We start from the raw sequence: 19369 nt of genomic DNA, 5'->3' as shown, positions 1-19369 counted from the left end.
GACATGTTTTAATGGAGACAAAAACAATATATCAATTAGGTTATATCATTTCAGCTAGGATTTCACTACATTTTAAATTTGTACAGTTACACACTTAAAACTTAGGAAATGTCAAAGTTGCACAAGCAACCTTAACCATTTCACTCTCTCCACTACAATAATTAATGACATGGTAATATGCTATTTCTAAAATATCATACTTTCCCCCGTAAACTTTAATGTTTATTTTGTATGGTGTACAGTGAAGAATGCTCTACAGCAGCCATTTCACATTTTCCCCTTTGTGTGTATGTATATATGGTTTTCATGGTCTCTTTTGTCAGTTAAATGCAGATCAAATGGGCAAGAGAAAGTATTGCTCCTGGTTCAAGTCTTCTGAATTAACTCCAATTTTCTCACTCTTGTGCTTTACTGTGGAAATTTCTAGGGTGTGGAGGTGGAAAGCCATTAGTCTCAAAGCTGTGAAGCAAGGTAAATTGTGCTGTAGCATATTTAGCAAATCACAATGCAGACGACAGAGAAGTAAACAGAGGAGGTGAGAAAAATGCATTCACTGCCTTATAAGTTATTGAATGTTTAGAGTGGAGAGGGAAATTCCCTTGTTTGCCCATACCCTACAAATAAGTGGAGAGTACCTATGATACAGAAGCTGAACAAAATAAGTACATTTCCTTTGCAAGAGCGTGTAGGCCCATGAAAAAACGGCATAGCACCTCAGTACCTCGCACTTGCATAACACCCTTCATCGAAAGAGGCTCACCCAGTGCTTACAAGGCTGTTACCCCATTTTATAGATGCAGAACCAGACTGCGGAACTACCATCTTTTTTTTAACCATGTTTTGACTTAAACAGTGCCTCTGCCTAGCTGTGGCATCAGCGACGGCAGCAGTACAGCAGAGCGTGCTAGGAGCGGAGGTGACCGGCGTGAAGGCACTACAAGGCACCGCCACTGCCAGGGCTCTCCCCGCGGGTAGCAACCCAGTGCACACGTAGCGGCGCCATGCACACCTGGCAGCCAAACTCCGCCCTAAGTCTCCCAGCCCGGCCCTGGCCTGCCCCCGGCTTCCCCTCCCACGCAGCGCGGTCGCTAGCCCGGCGTTGGGGTGCAGCGGCACGTGATGTGGTCACGAGCCGACGCGATGCGGTCACGCATCCGGAAGCGCCTTGCGCCGCGGCAGGCAGGCAGGAAGCGCCGGGCATACAAGGGGGAGGGGAGGAGGAGGAGGAGTTGCGCTCGCGCGCTTGCTTGGTGACGCGAAGTCGGTTGCCAGGGTGTCGCTGCGCGTTATTATGGGATGTGGCGGTGGAATGGCGATGGGCGCGTGATTTTGAACAAACACGGAACCTGTCCCTGGTGCTGCCGCTGCTGAGAGCGGAGCGCGAGCCCAGGGGGGGGAGGAGGGAGCAGCCGCGGCGCGAGCCCGGGGGAGGGGGGAGCGCGAGCCCGGTGAGTGTGAGCGCGAGCGCGGGGGGGCCCCTGCGGGGTGGGGAGGAAGGGAGGGCGCACCAGCCGGAGGGGGAGGGGGTGCCAGGGGGAGCCCAGCGTGTCGCCCTCCGTAGCGCCGCCCAGGCCACCCACCCCGCGGGGCGCCGGGCGGGGGGCTCGCCCGCGCCTTGGCAACAGGGACGGGCCGGGGCGGGGGGGCGCTCCCCGCTGTCGCCGCCTCTCCCCGCACGGCAGCGCTGTGCGGGCCGCTCCCTGTCAGCGGCCCGCCACACCGGGCGGGCGGCACAGGCCCGGCCAGCGCCGCGGCGCAGCCCCGCGTTGCCTCTCCTGGCCGGCCTGCGCGCTCAGCGCGTCGGGCCCGGCACCTCCGGCGGGCAGGGGCTGGTGCACCCCCCCCCCCCCGCTCTTCCCCCGGCCCTGCGTGGGCAGCAGGGGGCTCGATGGGCGGCTTCAGTGCTGGGATCGGGGCGCAACGACCCGGAGAGGCTGCCGGCCTCTGACCCCTGCGCTGGCAGGGGAGGCTGCTGGGCCGGAGCTGTGCCCCGGCAGCGGGTTGGCGCCCGCCACGGTGACCACTGACTGGGGCATGTGCCGTGGTGTGGGTTTAGTTACTCGTTGTCCGTTTGTTACTGTAAATAAACAGTTTCCAGAGACACCGCAGGTGCTGAAAGTGAAAAATAAAATCATTTGATATGTGTGACTGTTTAATTGTTATGACAAATATGTTGGCATTTTATAGTAACTTGTAGAATAACTAGTAGCTTTCTTTATGTCGCTCTGTTAACCATAGACAATTTTAAGGAATTCAAGAGTTCAAAAGAACTGAGATTTACTGTGAGATGGGGTTTTTTTGAGCAAAGATCAAAAGGAGAGAAAAACAGGACTAACAGTCTGGGGCTTTATTACATCAATCTCTCTCTTCTTAAAAAAAAAAAACAATCAAATCCATAAATGTACATGGGATTTTCACTTCCCCTGCATACCACAATGTATAAATAAGGATGTTTATACATGGGGCAGTGTAGAGTAGAAATAAATAATGAATCATTGCAAAAGTTCATTTTAGATATGCATCTCTGAAGTGCAAAATGGTATGTCACATCTCAAATTGTCAGTTCCTTCTTTATTATGGTAGTGTTTTTCTAATTTGAGAATAGTAAAAACAATGGCAACACTATGGGAAGATGAATCTATAGACATTTTTTAGATAATGGCTGAAATTAGGTCAAATTTATAACTGGAAATTAAATAGGTAAATGCAGTGACTTGCCTGAAACTGGTGTACCTGACAACACCCTCCTATTCAAAGAGGAGAGGAGGTTCTCTGCTCACTCAGTGTTGAAGCCCTGATAATATTTCTTCACCTTTGTAGCCTCACTTTTGCATGGTTTGGGGACCCTTTGCGGGGGTGGGGGGGGGAATAGCTTCTAAGTATTGCTGAGCATTCCTGCCTTGGGGTTGAGTATTCTGCTCCATAGTACCATTATATTTGCCTTAATTTCTGAGGTATTGATAATTTGGCTGTTTAGTTTTCCTTTGAGTTGTAACTTTGTCTAGGAGTTCTGTGCCAGTTTTATAGCTGCTGGCACATTCCTTCCCACTTCTCAAAAAGAAGAAAATATAAACCAGTTGGAATCAGATGCAACAGTACTTGTGTCACTTCTCATGTTCCGTGTCTACCATATGTTGGGTTGGGAAGGAATTTTCCCAAGTCAGATTGCCAGTGACCTTGCAGGTTTTTCACCTTCTGCTGCAGTATGGGTACAGGTCACTTGATCCAAATTATCTGGGTATATCTCACTTAATCAGTTCCCTGCTATTGTAGGTGCCTTGAGCATTGGTGCACCTCAGTCCCTCTTATCTTGTGCCTGTGTTACATACGTGTAGGACTTGTCTACACTACAAAAAAAAGTCAACCTAAGTTAGGTCAAAATACAGCAATCGCAGTAATTACTGTGATGGTTCATGTCCATTATATGCCCCCTCTGTCAGTGGTGTGCATCCTCACCAGGAGGCTTCCACTGATAACTTTAGGTTTCAGAGTAGCAGCCGTGTTAGTCTGTATTTGCAAAAAGAAAAGGAGTACTTGTGGCACCTTAGAGACAAACAAATTTATTTGAGTATAAGCTTTCGTGAGCTACAGTGCACATCATTGGATGCATTCAGTGGAAAATACAGTGGGGAGATTTATATATAGAGAGAACATGAAACAATGGGTGTTACCACTTAAGATGAGCTATTACCAGCAGGAGAGCAGGGGGTGGGGTGGGGGGGGACGGGACGGGACCTTTTGTAGTGATAATCAAGGTGGGCCATTTCCAGCCGTTGACAAGAACATCTGAGGAACAGTTGGGGGTGGGCTGGGGGAAATAAACGTAGGGAAATAGTTTTACTTTGTGTAATGACCCATCCACTCCCACTCTCTATTCAAGCCTAAGTTAATTGTATCCAGTTTGCAAATTAATTCCAAATTCAGCAGTCTCTCGTTGGAGTCTGTTTTTGAAGTTTTTTTTGTGTCCATTTATTCTTTTACGTAGAGTCTGTCCAGTTTGACCAATGTACATGGCAGAGGGGCATTGCTGGCACATGATGGCATGTATCACAGTGGTAGATGTGCAGGTGAACGAGCCTCTGGTAGTGTGGCTGATGTGATTAGGCCCGATGATGGTGTTCCCTGAATAGATCTGTGGACACAGTTGGCAACGGGCTTTGTTGCAAGGACAGGTTCCTGGGTTAGTGGTTCTGTTGTGTGGTTGGTGGTGAGTATTTGTTTCAGGATGGGGGGCTGTCTGTAAGCAAGGACTGGCCTGTCTCCCAAGATCTGTGAGAGTGATGGGTTGTCCTTCAGGATAGGTTGTAGATCCTTGATGATAACTTTGTGGCCTAGAGCCCCCACCCGGGCGGAGAGCCAACAGGCAATGTCAATAATGTAATGTCTGTGCAGACATCGTGTTGCCCTAGCTGCATCGATCTAAGCTCTACGCTGCTCATGGAGGTGAAGTTAATAGTTCGGTGTAATGGGTGACATACATTCGCAGTAGCAACGTTCTAGTGTAGACACTTACAAAGTTAGGTTGATGTAAACTGCCTTATGTTGACCTAACTGTACTGCAGACCAACCCTTAGTTTCTTGTACGCTGTAATATTTTAGTCTAATTTGGGTTGTTCGGTTTAGTGTGTGGGCAGCCTATGATATACTGGAGGTCAGAATAGGTGATCTGATGGTTCCCTCTGGGCTTAAACTCTATGACTTTGAAGGATCTTGTATGTTGGTCACTTCTTGTCTGAAATAGGGGCAGTCCTAGAATTCTTGGCCTGAGAGTAATTTATTTTTTTTATTCATACTTCTTGTTGTGCTCTAACTAAAAACATACGCCTATTAAAATAATATTTTGTAGGCATGTTTTTTCACAAGACTGATATTTCCTGATACATTTTATAAAATGGCCCTGATGTTTTAGAAGTGTTGAATGGAAAAAACAAAACAGATAGTTGGATACCATGGTACAGTAGTCTACTGTCAGAATGGTCACTTTCTGTTACTTTGTACTTCCATACAATCATCTAGAATTTTAACTTTTGGGGAGGGATCTTAATTTAATCAGCTGTGAAGTTTTCAAAATGAAAACAACTCCAACAAATGTAACCTGCAGTAAAATATTTCCCCTTTCCCTAAGTGTCAAAATCTTTGCCTGAGCTCTGCTGTTTTTCTGCCACCTTTTTATTTTTGTCATGAGCTATGCGTGTTGGCCAAGGTGACACCAGGTTGGTTCTCTGATTCACAGGTGCTAGGAGAGATTCAGGGTGAGGCGTGTTGTTCAGGAACTCACGTAGCAAGGCATGCAGCTGTCTCACGGTCAGCATGCACAGCGGCTTGTGTTCTTGCCCTTGTGCTAGTTACAGGCGCCGCATCCCTGTAATAACTTGTATTTCTAAAACTCCTACCTCTTCCCCTTCCCCCATTTGGTGTCTGTCACTCACTTCCTTGTCACTCACGAGCAACTCTCCGCCCCTTTCTCCCTGGGAGGAGGGCGGAGGGCTGGTGGGGGGCTAGGGGGATGGGGTGGGAGGAGCGCTGCCACCCCCCACGCCCTCGCCCTGTCCGGGCCGCTGCTGCCGGGCTGCCGCGACCCTCCGCGCTCCCCGGCCCGGCGCGGGGCATAACGGGGGGGGCGGGGCTCCCCGGGGGGGGGGGCGGGCCCGGCCGGGCCCGGGGGCGGGGGCCGCGCTTGGTGCCGAGCTGGGATGCGATGGTGATGACGAGGTGAAAATGGCGGATCTTTCGAAATCCAATCCCGGCCCCTGACATACCAGCCTCGGCAGCAAAACAGCCCCAGCGGCTTCCCCCCTCCTCCGCCTGCCGCTGCCAGAGGCCGGCCGGCCGCCCCCGGCCCCTCGTGCTCCGGGACCAGCCGCCGAACCCCTCCCTGCCCAGCCGGAGCTTGGCTTCCTGCTGCCGCTTCGCCTGAGCGGTGAGACACCCCCCCGCCCCCGCCACGCAGCGGCTGGGGCTTGTGCCCTGGGGACGGGGCTGGCCTGGCCGGAAAGGTAATGAGAGCAGGGACTCCTGCTCGGGCGGTGCAGGGGGGAGAGAACTGGGAGCTGCTGCTAAGGCCTAACCCACCTCCCAAGGACTGAGCTTCTGCTTGACCTGTGCAGTGGTATCTAAGGGGGTTCCAACAAATGACTCGGTGTGTCATCCCCTACAACCTGCCTTGAGACAACAGGGTGCCTCGTGCAGGGAGAAAGCAGTGGGGAAAGAAATATGACTCATTGTGCCAGCTTTTTTTATTTATATATATATATAAAAATAAAGGATGGAGGTGTATATTAAAGTACTCGTGGGGATATTAGGGCTTTAAAAATAATAAGCAATTGCTTTCTCTGAAGGGGGTGTCACTGATATTCATCATGGGTGGACTGTGATAGAGACTAAAATCCTTTTATAAAGTCTGGCTGCTCCTGGATTGCTGTGATCATCAAATACTATTTATATAGTGCGGTTGATCTTTAAAGCCCTAGTCAAGCACCTGCTCACAATGTGCATCCCCTTTACCAGGTGTAAAAGGCCAGTGAGATAGTATTATGGCACCATACTGTTTGTATCAGTATTTCTCACTGTTTGTTTTTTAAAAAAAACAAGTGGTTTCGTTGATACACCACTGTTCTGAAAGAATAACATCTATTAAAGTTGTGAATGAGGTTAATGATACAAAGTAACTGTCAGGGTTATAAGCTGGTGTTTAGTCACCACAGGTTTATGCTGAGGTTCAATAGAAATTCCTGGTCAACATCAAAATATATCATCCATATTGTAGAGATAGCAAAGAGAGACATTCACAGACAAGGTGGGTGAGATAATATTTTTTGTCTCTAATATCATAGGACCAGTACAGCTACCCCACTGCATACAGATAGCATATGGCATTTTTGTTCAAGATCTGTTCACTTTGCCATATTTAGAGTTAGGAATCATGTTGTAGCATTGTTTGGTTTTGCTTCTGTAGGTGGTACCTAGCTGGGTTAGAGCCACCCTTCCAAGCTCTAGCAGAGATCCTGAGAGGTACTGAACACGATTCCCATTGCTCAGAATTTATGAGGGGCACGCCCCAGAGTACAGTCCTACCTGGGTAGTATAAAATGTTTGGAGTTTTGTTATAAGAGTACACAGAGTATATTTGATAGTTCAGCCAGGCCCTTAGACCTCTTTCATTACCTGTTTCTATAACTTTCTGAAAAAAATATTTGGGCTTAAAATTTTGTGCATTATTTAAATAGAATTCATCCTATTTTTTAAAAATCTCATACAGTAGAACCTTGGGCTCAGGAACGAAGGTTGTTTGTTGCTCTGAAATGTTCGCAACTCCGAACAAAATACTAGGGTTGTTCTTTCAAAAGTTTACAACTGAACATTGATTTAATACAGCTTTGAAACTTTACTAAGCTGAAGAAAATTGCTGGTTTTAACCATCTTAATTTAAATGAAACAACCACCAGAGAAGTTTCCTTACTTTGTCATTTTTTTAAAAAACTTTCCTTTTATTTTAGTAGTTTACATATAACAGTACTGTACAGTAGCTCTTTCTTTTTGTCCTTGCTGCCTGATTGCATATTTCCAGTTCCAAATGAGGTGTGTGGTTGACCAGTCAGTTCAGAACTGAGGTTCTACTGTACTTGTTGTGAACTTTGTTCTCAGTGAGGCCAAGGGCCTTTGACATAGAATATCAGGATTGGAAGCGACCTCAGAAGATCATCTAGTCCAACCCCCTGCTCAAAGCAGGACCAATCCCCAATTTTTGCCCCAGATCCCTAAATGCCCCCCTCAAGGATTGAACTCACAACCCTGGGTTTAGCAGGCCAATGCTCAAACCCCTGAGCTATCCCTCCTCCCTTGTGATCCATCCCCTGTCATCCAGTTCCAGATTCTGATGGCCAGAAGTTTAGTTGAGTCTCTGACTAGCTTGGCTAATAGCCAGTGATGGACCTACTCTCCATGATCTTATCTCATTCTTTTTTGAGCCTACTTATACTTTTGGCCTTCACAACATCCCCAGCAAGGAGTTCCATGGGTTGACCGTGCATTGTGTGAAGTACTTCCTTCTGTTTGTTTCAAACCTGCTGCTTATTAATTTTATTGGATGACCCCTCGTTACGTTATGTGAAGGGGTAAATAACACTTCCCTATTCACTTTCTCCACACTATTCATGATTTTATAGACCTCTATCACATCCTCCCCTTAGTCAAAACAGTCCCTATCTTTTTAATCTCTCCTTGTAGGGAAGCTGTTCCATACCCCTAAGCATTTTTGTTGCCCTTCTCTGTACTTTTTCCAGTTCTAATATCTTTTTTGAGATGGGGCGACCAGAACTGTGCACAGTATTCAAGGTGTGTACGTACCATAGATTTATATAGTGGCGTTATATTTTGTTTATTCCTTTACTAATGGTTCCTAACATTCAGTTCGCTTTTTTGACTGTCGCTGCACATTAAGTGGATGTTTTCAGAGAACTATCCACAGTGACTCCAAGATCTCTTTCTTGAGTGGCAACAGTTAATTTACAGGTTTCAGAGTAGCAACCGTGTTAGTCTGTATTCGCAAAAAGAAAAGGAGTATTTGTGGCACCTTAGAGACTAACAAGTTTATTTGAGCATAAGCTTTCATGAGCTACAGCTCACTTAGACTCATTTTATATGCAGTTAGGATTAATTAGCTGGTGGCCAGAGCTAATTTTCTTGTTTTCTTTCTCAGCTCTTTCTTTCTCAGCTCTTCCCAAGAGGGGGGTGAAAGGGCTTGAGGGTACCTCACAGGAAGGAATTCCCAAGTGCTCCTTCCTGGGTTCAAAGGCTTTTTTTTTTTGCATTTGGGTGGTGAAGAAACAGATTAACAGAGCCAGAAGGGTACCCAGAAGTCACCTTCTACAGGACAGGCCCAACAAAGAAAGTAACAGAATGCCACTAGCAGTCACCTACAGCCCCCAACTAAAACCTCTTCAGCACATCATCAAGGATCTACAACGTATCCTGAAGAACAGCCCCTCACTCTCACAGACCTTGGGAGGAACATGTTGTGACAGAGTGGGCATTGTCTATTATTTGTATGAATCTTGCCCATGCTGCAGTTTCCCTCATATTTTGCAAGGCTACCCAGTGGGAGGATGAAAGAACTGTTTGCTCTCATGTTTGAAGACATTGGTTTAGAAATGTTAAGTACTTTATTCTAAAATCTCATGACACACTCAGTACATGGATATACCATGTTTTTTTTAAACCCACTGAAAGATGGAACTCTAGATAGATCTGCACACGCGTAGGTGTATCTGGAATGCAGTACACTGAAATGCAGGGTCAACTGGTTAAAAGGGACCAATTAGACTTGTTTTGAATTCTGAGCCTTCTTCAAACTTAAGTATCATCCTTCCTCCCCACTCATGGTGCAACAGCATAGTATTATTTAGAAGGGTTTGTCCTTATTAACTCTTTGAAGGAGTTGAAACTGATTGTACTGTAGGTATTCTGAACTTTAGGTTTCAGAAACTATTGCTCCATACAGAGAATGTAAAACATGAAAGATTAGTGGAATGCCACAAGAGGAGGAGAAAAGCTGCTAGAGGTTTGGTGCTTCTTCCCCTATCACTTCAAAGCCACATCTACACTAGCAAGCTAACAGCGGCACAGCTATACTGCTGTAAGGTCGCTCGTGTAGCCCCTCTGTGCCAACAGGAAAGAGCTCTCCCGTTGACATAATAAAACCACCTCCACACATGGCAGAAGCTCTCCTGCCAACATAGCAGTGTGCACACTACCACTTTGCCAGCGAAATTTACATTGCTGTCATAAATATAAAGGGAAGGGTAACCACCTTTCTGTAAAAAGAAAAGGAGTACTTGTGGCACCTTAGAGACTAACCAATTTATTTGAGCATGAGCTTTCGTGAGCTACAGCTCACTTCATCGGATGCATGCCGTGAAGTGAGCTGTAGCTCACGAAAGCTCATGCTCAAATAAATTGGTTAGTCTCTAAGGTGCCACAAGTACTCCTTTTCTTTTTGCGAATACAGACTAACACGGCTGTTACTCTGACACCTTTCTGTATACAGTGCTGTAAAATCCCTCCTGGCCAGAGGCAACATCCTGTTACCTGTAAAGGGTTAAGAAGCTCAGCTAACCTGGCTGGCACCTGACCCAAAGGACCAATAAGGGAACAAGATACTTTCAAATCTTGGAGGGGGAAAGGCCTTTGTGCTCTTTGGTTACGTGTTTGTTCTCGCTTGGGACTGAGAGAGGCCAGACAGAAATCCATCTTCTCCAACCCACCCTAATCCAAGTCTCCAATATTGCAACCAGTATAGGTAAGCCAGGCAAGGCGGATTAGTTTATCTTTTGTTTTATGTGAATTTTCCCTGTATTAAGAGGGAGATTTATTCCTGTTTTCTGTAACTTTAAGGTTTTGCCCAGAGGGGCATCCTCCGTATTTTGAATCGGAATACCCTGTAAAGTATTTACCATCCTGATTTTACAGAGGTGATTCTTTTACCTTTTCTTTAATTAAAATTCTTCTTTTAAGAACCTGATTGATTTTTCATTGTTCTTAAGATCCAAGGGTTTGGGTCTGTGTTTACCTGTACAAATTGGTGAGGATTATCATCAAGCCTTCCCCAGGAAAGGGGATATTTTGGGGAAAGACGTCTCCAAGTGGTCTCTTTCCCTGTTTTGTTTAAAACGCTTGGTGGTGGTAGCATAGGGTTCAAGGCCAAGGCAAAGTTTGTACCTTGGGGAAGTTTTAACCTAAGCTGGTAAGAATAAGCTTGGGGGTCTTTCATGCAGGTCCCCACATCTGTACCCTAGAGTTCAGAGTGGGGAAGGAACCCTGACAATCGTTCAGAGGGGTGGTTCCCCCCACACCCTCCACAAGCAACATAAGTACATGGCCTAACTCTTCATGTTAGAGACTTTCCCTCTCCTGGATTTAAGATGGTATTAGAGCTGGCCTATGGTAATGGCCCTGCACTTAGTTTTGTCTAGATTAATAACCAGACGAAGAGGTGCCCTATGAGTCTGATGGCCTTTGTGATGCTTATAGGTAATGTACACAGGGCACTGACCTGCCGAGTCCTTTTTTCTGCTAAATTTAATATACTAGCACATTCACAAATACTCTTTGTACATACGAACAATTTTTCTGGGTATTTATACATTGCTTATTAAGGTTGTGTGAGTACGTAGATTGTTAGAATGCAAGAATCAAATACTCCAGTACTCTTAAGTTGTTTTGTTTGGCAGATGTTAGATACTTAAATACCCTATTAGTGCATGGAACATGTTTGCCATATCAGATCAAACTACTAATAGCGTCAACACTTGATGCTTCACAGCAGAGCTTTAATATTTCACCTTCTCTTGATAGCCAGGGATAGATAAAGCTGGGAATAGAAGGTCCTGGGAATTCTTCCATGGAAATAGGCCTAGATCCTGATTAGATGCTCCATCTTCTGTTTCAACTACTGAATGGTTGATGACTTATGATACTCCTCCTTCCCTCTAGCTGGAAAGATGAGCTTATGGCTAAGGGACTCAGGAGGAAAATGTTCAATTTTTTGCTCTGCCTTCAGATATGATGTGTGAACCCAGGCTAGTCACTTAGTCATGTGTGTCTACTCCCTCTTCTGCAATAAATGGGATATTACTCTCCTACTTCTCAGGGAGGATACGTTTGATATTTGAAGAGCTCAGATTTTACAGGGCTGGGCACCATATGAGTACCTACATAGAGGAACATCTTATTGCTGCTTTCCTCTGCTCAAAAGCTCCTGAGGGAAGTGAGAAAAAATGATCTCCATTAACAGTTTTTTGGGTTGTCCTCTCTTGTGACTAACTTATCTGCCTCTGTTCATAGTTTTCCAAATCAGCAGTGTAAAACTGTTGTGATTCTTGTTTGCACTGCTGTGCATAGCATTCTGAATAGCAGCAGTGAAAATGACTAGAATCTTGTTAATCCAACAGTGCTGCTTATTAAAGCTATGGACAGCAATAGATTAAGTCTGTCTGCGTAGACTCATACCCTTTAAGATCGGAAGGGACCATCATGATCTAGTCCAAGGGGTCTCAAACTTGATTGCACCACATCCCCCTTCTGACAGCAAAAATTACTATTGACCCCAGAAGGGGGAGACCGAAGCCTGAGCCCACCCCAGTCCTACCGCCCAGGGTGGGGAACGCAAAGCCTGAGCTCCACTGCTCGTCGTGGGGAAAGTGGTCAAAGCTGAAGCCTAAGGACTTCCGCCCCAGCCAGAGGGCCTGAGCCCCAACGGCCTGGGCTCAATCCCTTGGGCTTTGGCCCTGAGCCCCAGCAAGTCTTAGCCAGCCCTGACAATCCCATTAAAATGGGGTTGTGACCCACAGTTTGAGAACTGCTGATCTAATCTGACCTGTCCATTGCAGGCCACAGAGCCTCACCCACCCACTATGTAATAGATTCCTGACCTCTGGCTGAGTTATTGAAGTCCTCAAATCATGGTTTAAAGAGACTTAAAGTTACAGACTCCACCATTTGCACTAGTTTAAACCTGCAAGTGACCTATACCCCAGGCTGCAGAGTAAGGCAAAAAATCCACAGGATCTCTGACAGTCTAACCCCAGGGGTAAAGTCCTTCCTGACCCAAATACAGGTTTAGTTTTAAGACCAGTGTTGCTAGTAACGTAAAGGGATACATCTGCGTTATATGGCATACTCACCACATATGCACCCCCTTGAGTCAGGGTATTGTTACCATAGCTTTTTCTCCAACACTCTCTGCAGGCCATGTGTCTTTGCACATCCTTGACTCCCAAGGTCTTCTGTGGCTTGGCCTTCTGGGCAAGTCACATAAAAGTTCTAAATCTCTTCTGGGATGACCAAAAAAAGGTCTACTGAAAATCCAAATAAACCTCTAAACTAGTGAGTCATCCACCCACTCAGACTCCACTGAAGTACTCTTACTGGCCCTGCCTTGGGCTTCCCTCCTACAGGTGCCTAACCCATTCGTGCAGAGTTCCTCCTCAGTTGTTTCTTGTTTAGCAGGGTTTCCCCTACTGCCTCCTCTTTCTGGGAACTCCAGCAGCTTTCCATAGGCCTCTCTTATGCTCTTTCTAGGCCTTGCCTTAGGGTTCACACCCCAGGAAACTATTTTGGTCCAATGGGTTCTTTCCTGGAAGAGTGTACTGCCTTTTCTGCAATCATTCCCAAAGTCTGCTTCTAAGGTCCAGCTGACTAACAGCTCATATCTAGTTTTGGCCAGGAGGCAATAAAGCATTCACCCAATAGGTATGGATCCTGTTGCTAATTGGGTTCACCCACCACAGTCACCTCCTCCTCCTCCTCTAGCAGGTGATAGAGATTCACCCAATCACGGTCTGCTTGACATCTAGTCAGTTTTTAAAAAGAGTTTATAGTAGTTTCAGTATCATACCTACTCCCTAAATTCTTACTGCCAGTCTTCATGGTTTTAATATCAGATTTTACTATAAAACATTTTCTTTCCCATTTGTGTGAAAGACTCGCACAAAGAGGGTAACTGATTATACAAGGGAGGTAGTGAAACTGATCACACACAAAGCATGCCAAAGTGGTCAAATGCACAAGGTAAGCAAGTTGAAAAAAAATTTTTTATGTAATCTTTCACTTACAGTAATTAGAGGTGTTACTTGTAACAGTAGTAGATAAAAATATTTTCAGATATAAGATTTTAAGTTGGTGTCTCTCTAATTTTTTTTTTAAATGAAATCTTTAATTCTGCAGAAATAGCTGATTAGGGAAAGATTCCTACTGGTATGAGGGCAAACTGATTTTTCAAGCCATGCTTTTGAAGAAGAGAACCACCTGACCCCCCTGTAATGAACCTAACTAATGCTGACATGACTTACTAGTTTTCTCATCTTTAGAAATTAAGTATATGAGACCTATATTGCCTAATACATCCTATATTGATGACATTTTATAGTTGATAATTTAAATGCACAAAACTAATGAAATTGTCATGACTCCCACTGTTGCATACCTTGCCCATCTTGTACAGATGCAGTACCTTACTTGAATATGAGTTCTGTTACACATAAAGGCATACATTTAATAACATAGAGAAGTACAGAATAATAGATAAGAGTGAGGGAGATGAGTTGTAGTTGCCTTGAGAGAACCATAACTTTGAATTTTCTGATTCTTGTCTGGTCACATTTGTTTAACATATGTCTGAGAATGCAAGGGTGTCTTTTGGCAAAATATCTGTTTAGTTTCTCTTTAGTAGTTCTTGGGAATAATTAAAGGAAAAAAACTGGTGCCTTGCTCACTATGTATTGCAACTGGATAGGATAGGGGGCAGGGATTTTTTTTGTCCTGAAATAGCCTGCTTTGGCATTGGTATTTGATAGATCTTAATGATTTCTCTCATGTCACAGTGAAGAACAAAGTCCTCTATGACAGCAGTTCTCAGCCAGGGGTTCTGGGGGTTTCAGGGGGTCTGCCAAGCAGGGCCAGCAATAGACTCACTGGGGTCCAGGGCAGAAAGCTGAAGCCCCGCCGCCTCCAACCCTGCCACCTGGGGCTGAAGCTGAAGCCTGAGCAACTTAGCTTCACTGGGTCCCTTGTGGCATGGGGTCCTGGGCAGTTGCCCTGCTTGCTACCCCCTAATGCTGGCCCTAGCTTTCATATGGAGAAAAACAGTTGTAGCACAGGTGGGCCATAGAATTTTTTTAGCCTGTTGGGTGGGGCCTTAGAAAGAAAAGGTTGAGACCCCCTGCTCTAGGGCAATACAAACATTTTTCTACTTGTAACAAAGTGTCTCATTTTTATTTGGTTGGTGGTTTGTGGAAATAAAATTATCCTTTCTCATTTGTTTCACATGATCACTTTTTTTTTACTGTCATGTTTTTCTTTTAATCTATTTCTCTGAAAGTGTAACAATGAGGATAATACATATAAAAAATCTGCAGACTTTTTGTGGCATTACATTTTTCACTTATTTCTATTGGCCAGGACTAGGTTACAAGTTCATCTTTTGATTTACTAGATTTTTACTGAAAAATGGTTTGTGTCGATACAACACACAGAATATTCATTAAAAGGACTACTGCTTTAAGGAACAGGTTTCAGAGTAGCAGCCGTGTTAGTCTGTATCCGCAAAAAGAAAAGGAGTACTTGTGGCACCTTAGAGACAAACAGATTTATTTGAGCGTAATACTTCTGCGTATTCCCTCTTGAAGGTTGTATTGCTGAGCTTTGGAAACTTTCTGGAAAGCAGTGCCTATTGGGACAGCTGCATTGAATGTTCAATGCAGGGGTTATAAAAGTGCAGTGTGGCCCCAGCCACCTCATTTCCTAGCTCTCTTCAGGTAGTTATGTGCCTGTAGCTATTTTAGGGGACTTTTGGCAAAGAACTCCACCTTTCAAATTGTATCATAGGTAGTAAGAAACCGTTAGGTAGTTTGTGCCATTGCAGTTAGGCTTTGTCTGGACAAAGTTCCTTCATCCTTTTTGGTCATGGGTGATCGGACCTCCAAAGATTGAAGAAGAATGGATAAGAAGCATGGATTTAAGCAGTGTGCTCCTGCCCCCCTCCACCTTTGTTGTGCGGTGCCTTTACACTTGGCCACCTGCCACCAATAGGCAACAGAGGGTCTATGCCAGGGGTAGCCATCCTATGGCATGCGTGCCAAAGGCAGCACGCGAGCTGATTTTCAGTGGCACTCACACTCCCCGGGTCCTGGCCACCAGTCCGGGGAGCTCTGCATTTTAATTTAATTTTAAATGAAGCTTCTTAAACATTTTAAAAGCTTTATTTACTTTACGTACAACAATAATTTAGTTATATATTATAGACTTATAGAAAGAAACCTTCTAAAAACATTAAAATGTATTACTGGCACGTGAAACCTTAAATTAGAGTGAATAAATGAAGACTCGGCACACCACTTCTGAAAGTTTGCCGACCCGTGGTCTATGCCTTCCTCACCAGGATGTCTGATGAAGGAGGGCATAGATCACAAATAAGGAAGGAACTCTTGGCTTCCCTTGTGAAGGAACAAAGCAGGGCTGGCTTTGCCTTCAAAGCCAGGGAAGACAGGGATGACCCCCGCTGAAAAAATTGGTGTCAAATAGATTGAGGGCCCTGTCTGTAGCACCTAAGGCCTCATCAGCAGTAAGAATTTCCACTCTGAGAAGTGAGCCTTCCCCTGTTGAAACTTTATTGCTGTTAGCAAGTGGCTTAAGTCACAGGCTGCAGGAATGATCTGAGTAGAACTTGAAACAGCGGGGGAGCTGCTGTTCAGGTAGTGGAGCTGGCCTTTCCTAGACCTCTTCATGGCAGACAGCAATTTTAATTGTCATCAGTTCTGTTCCAGAACAAGTGAGGACAAACTTGGATCACAAATGCATTTCTGTTCAACTGAGAAAATCAGTGCTTTATTTGATTCTGTTAGCAATTTAAAAATAAATAAATAAATAAACAAACCAGACTAGACCATGGCACAGAGAGTTTCTTCCAGCGTGGGCCAGACAATCGATGGCCCTGCTGTCTCAAGAACTCAGTCTTGTCTTGCATTTCAGTTTGGAATTGCACTGTGCCACAGCTTGCATAACAAGACATGGAATAATTCTGTCATCACATGCTCTGTGCAAGGGGAGTATTTAGTGGAAATGTTTTTACTTGGGATAGTAGATAATCCATTTCCACATTCTGTGTGTATGTAAACTGTTTTGGGCTACCTATTCTACCTAAAATCTCTCAGCCTATCCTTGTCTTCTATAAAGGTAGGTGCCTGCCATCTCAGCGTATCATCTGCCAGTGGACAGTTCTTCTGCATTCAGCCCTCTCACTATCAAAACATTCCTGAAAGGTGTAGTGAACAGTTCCCCTCTAGTCAGAGATCTTAACCCTGTGCTGACATGTTTGGTGGACTCACCATTTGAGCCTTTGGAAGCGTGCTCTTTATTCCACCTGCTAGAAAAGACAGCAGTTATAATCAGAGTTTCATCTCTGAGCAGAGTGAGTGGCAGGTTTTAATTCTCTCTATTGTATTCCACACGGACAACTTTGTCCTGCATTGTCATCCAAAATTTATTCTGAGACAAAAATGCTATGGTGTGTAACAGTCACAGTTGCTCAAGTTTGGGCTAGTAATAATTGACATTAAAACCAAGGAGTTCTGTCAATAAGCTATCACACACACAACAACCAATCAACAATAAGATGTACTAAACCCAATATTTATTTGTCCCATTCAACACAGTTACAAGCAAACCGCCCACCAAAGCAAGCTTATCTGTTCATGTGTTCTGGTCCAAACATAACATTTAAAAACAATCAGAGACAACTTTGTCCACCCATAAGAAAGTTTCTGTGATCAGTGTCCATCAAAACTATAATTCTTTATTTTTGGTTATGCAATTGTTCTGCAAATTCAGGCTATCTTTAAATCCACAAGTAAAACATTAATAGGTATTAAATAGCATGTCAGAAGCCATCATCCACTCTACTAATGTGCTGCTGGGCATGTGAAGTGTTGGATTGTGGTAATGCCTATACAGATCTCATAAATCTAGAAAATTAATTTATGGAAATGAGATGAAAAAGCAAAGGGCAGTGTCCTGAGAATCTCAAAGCATTTTGCATAGGTGGCTCACTTTTCCCTAGTATCTTAGATAAGGAAACTGAATCACAGACCGATCTAAAGGGACAGTATCAAGTATGGACATACGACTTCTTACAGAATGAAGTGAGAATTTAAAAAAAAATCTAACAGCGTAGATAATTTGGTTCTGAGTATGGTCACTGGAAATAAACAGGTCTCCAATACCAGTATTGGTCTTGTTTCCAGTCAGCATCACTTTTAGGTTTTAATTCAAGAGCAAAGGATTGGGTTACAAGCTCTGCAAAGGGTATTTTGTTTAAACAATTCCATCGGAATAAAAATTTGCTGTTGGTCTTCACCTTTATAAAACCTGTATTTGAGGGTAAATTGGACCCCACAATGTCCTTCTAAGTGACTTGTCCAAGGTTACACAGTGAATCAGTCCTGGGTGGAAACAAAGCTCAAGTCTCCTGATTCCCAGCTCCCTGGTCTAACCATTAGAAAATGTTGCATTCGTTTTTTGTTTCCCAAAAAGAAAAGGAAACAAAAGTCATTTTTACAGCAGCTTCAAAACTTTGTAGCCCTGAGCTTTAGGTCCCTTTGTTTCTGTATTGGTCCATTTCACAAGAGGACTAGGGAGAAGGAGGAGGAGTGGACTTTATGAAATTGAAAGTCAGGTTCAGATTTCCTGGAATTAAGAAATTATATCTGCTGTTTGCCTGATGCTGAAAATCATAAGCTGTAAATATTTCACCAGAAGAAATAAAGCAATTAAAATTTCTTGTGAGCCTTCTAATACATTTGTCTTACAGTATAATAAAGGGAAGACATTGCTGCAATTATTAAGTTTTTTTTCTTCATCTCACCAGTGTTATCTTACCTTATTTTACATATTTTCAGTGTTACCACTTGCAGTTGCATAATAACAAGAAGAGCGATGTGCAGTGCAATAAGTAGTTATGAATCCAGCAATCATTATCTGTCTCTTTATGGAAGTAGCACCTCTTTTGGTGATAAAAGCGAATTTTCAAAATGCTTAGCAGTTTGTTGCTAATGATAGAAAGATAACTGATGTATGATTGACCTTAGAGAATTCTTTTTCAAAAAATAGTATTTGGTGTTCCATTTCTGACATATGAAGGCTCCTTGACTTTTTTTAAATAAATGCTTAAATTTGACCTCCACACTATTCAAAAATCCCAGAAATAAAATTCTTAGATTTGGAATACTGTTGTGCTTGAAGTGCGCGCGTGTGTGTGTGTGTATATGTGTTTACATGCATACATGTTACAGACAAAAATAAAAGATCAGAAGACTCCTAATTAAAATCAAGTTAATTTAAAAATTACATTATCTAAATCAATGAGGCCAGTGGGTTGCTAATGAAGTGTAATTAGTTGCTTATTTTCTTATAATCTGTTTGCCTTCACATGTGATCTGATATGAATTTCATACATAATGTGGAGATGGGCAGGCATCTTACTTGTATTTTGTTTTTAAACCTATACCTGCTGTTATTTAGTGCACTGAATTTTTGGGGCACCTTGTACTGTGTATTAAAAATACTCCTATGGTTGTTAAAGGAAGATTCTGCTGCTCTTGTCAAGCACCAGTTAGGGAACTTAAATATAATCCTTTAGGTATTTGTAATATTCCTGTCATCAGGTTATTTAGGCACCAACTGTTTAATGTCTTTGTGGGTCGTATTAGTTTGTTTTTATTTCATCATGAACGATAAAGGGGAGACAACTCTTCCTAGTGACTAGAGAAGGGGCTTGGGAGTCAGGCCTTCTGGCTTTGCACATGATTCGCAATGTGAT

General features: G+C 44.0%; 1 protein-coding gene across 2 annotated transcripts in view; it reads left to right on the top strand.

The window, feature by feature from the left end:
• Positions 1-1256: 1256 nt before the first annotated feature.
• Positions 1257-19369, top strand: part of LIN54 (lin-54 DREAM MuvB core complex component) — a 65421-nt gene continuing 47308 nt past the window's right edge. The window contains exon 1 of one of the 2 annotated variants that reach the window (XM_048847843.2): positions 1257-1448. The gene's annotated coding sequence lies outside the window, so the exon portion shown is untranslated. Of the gene's footprint in view, positions 1449-5681; positions 5997-19369 lie in introns of those variants that run through there. The other variant, XM_048847841.2, reaches the window with a different exon arrangement.

This window comes from Caretta caretta, chromosome 4, assembly GCF_965140235.1.
Source record: "Caretta caretta isolate rCarCar2 chromosome 4, rCarCar1.hap1, whole genome shotgun sequence".
NCBI lineage: Eukaryota > Metazoa > Chordata > Testudines > Cheloniidae > Caretta > Caretta caretta.
The sequence above is the reverse complement of the archived record's forward strand: the minus strand, read 5'-3'. Positions and strand labels throughout refer to the sequence as shown.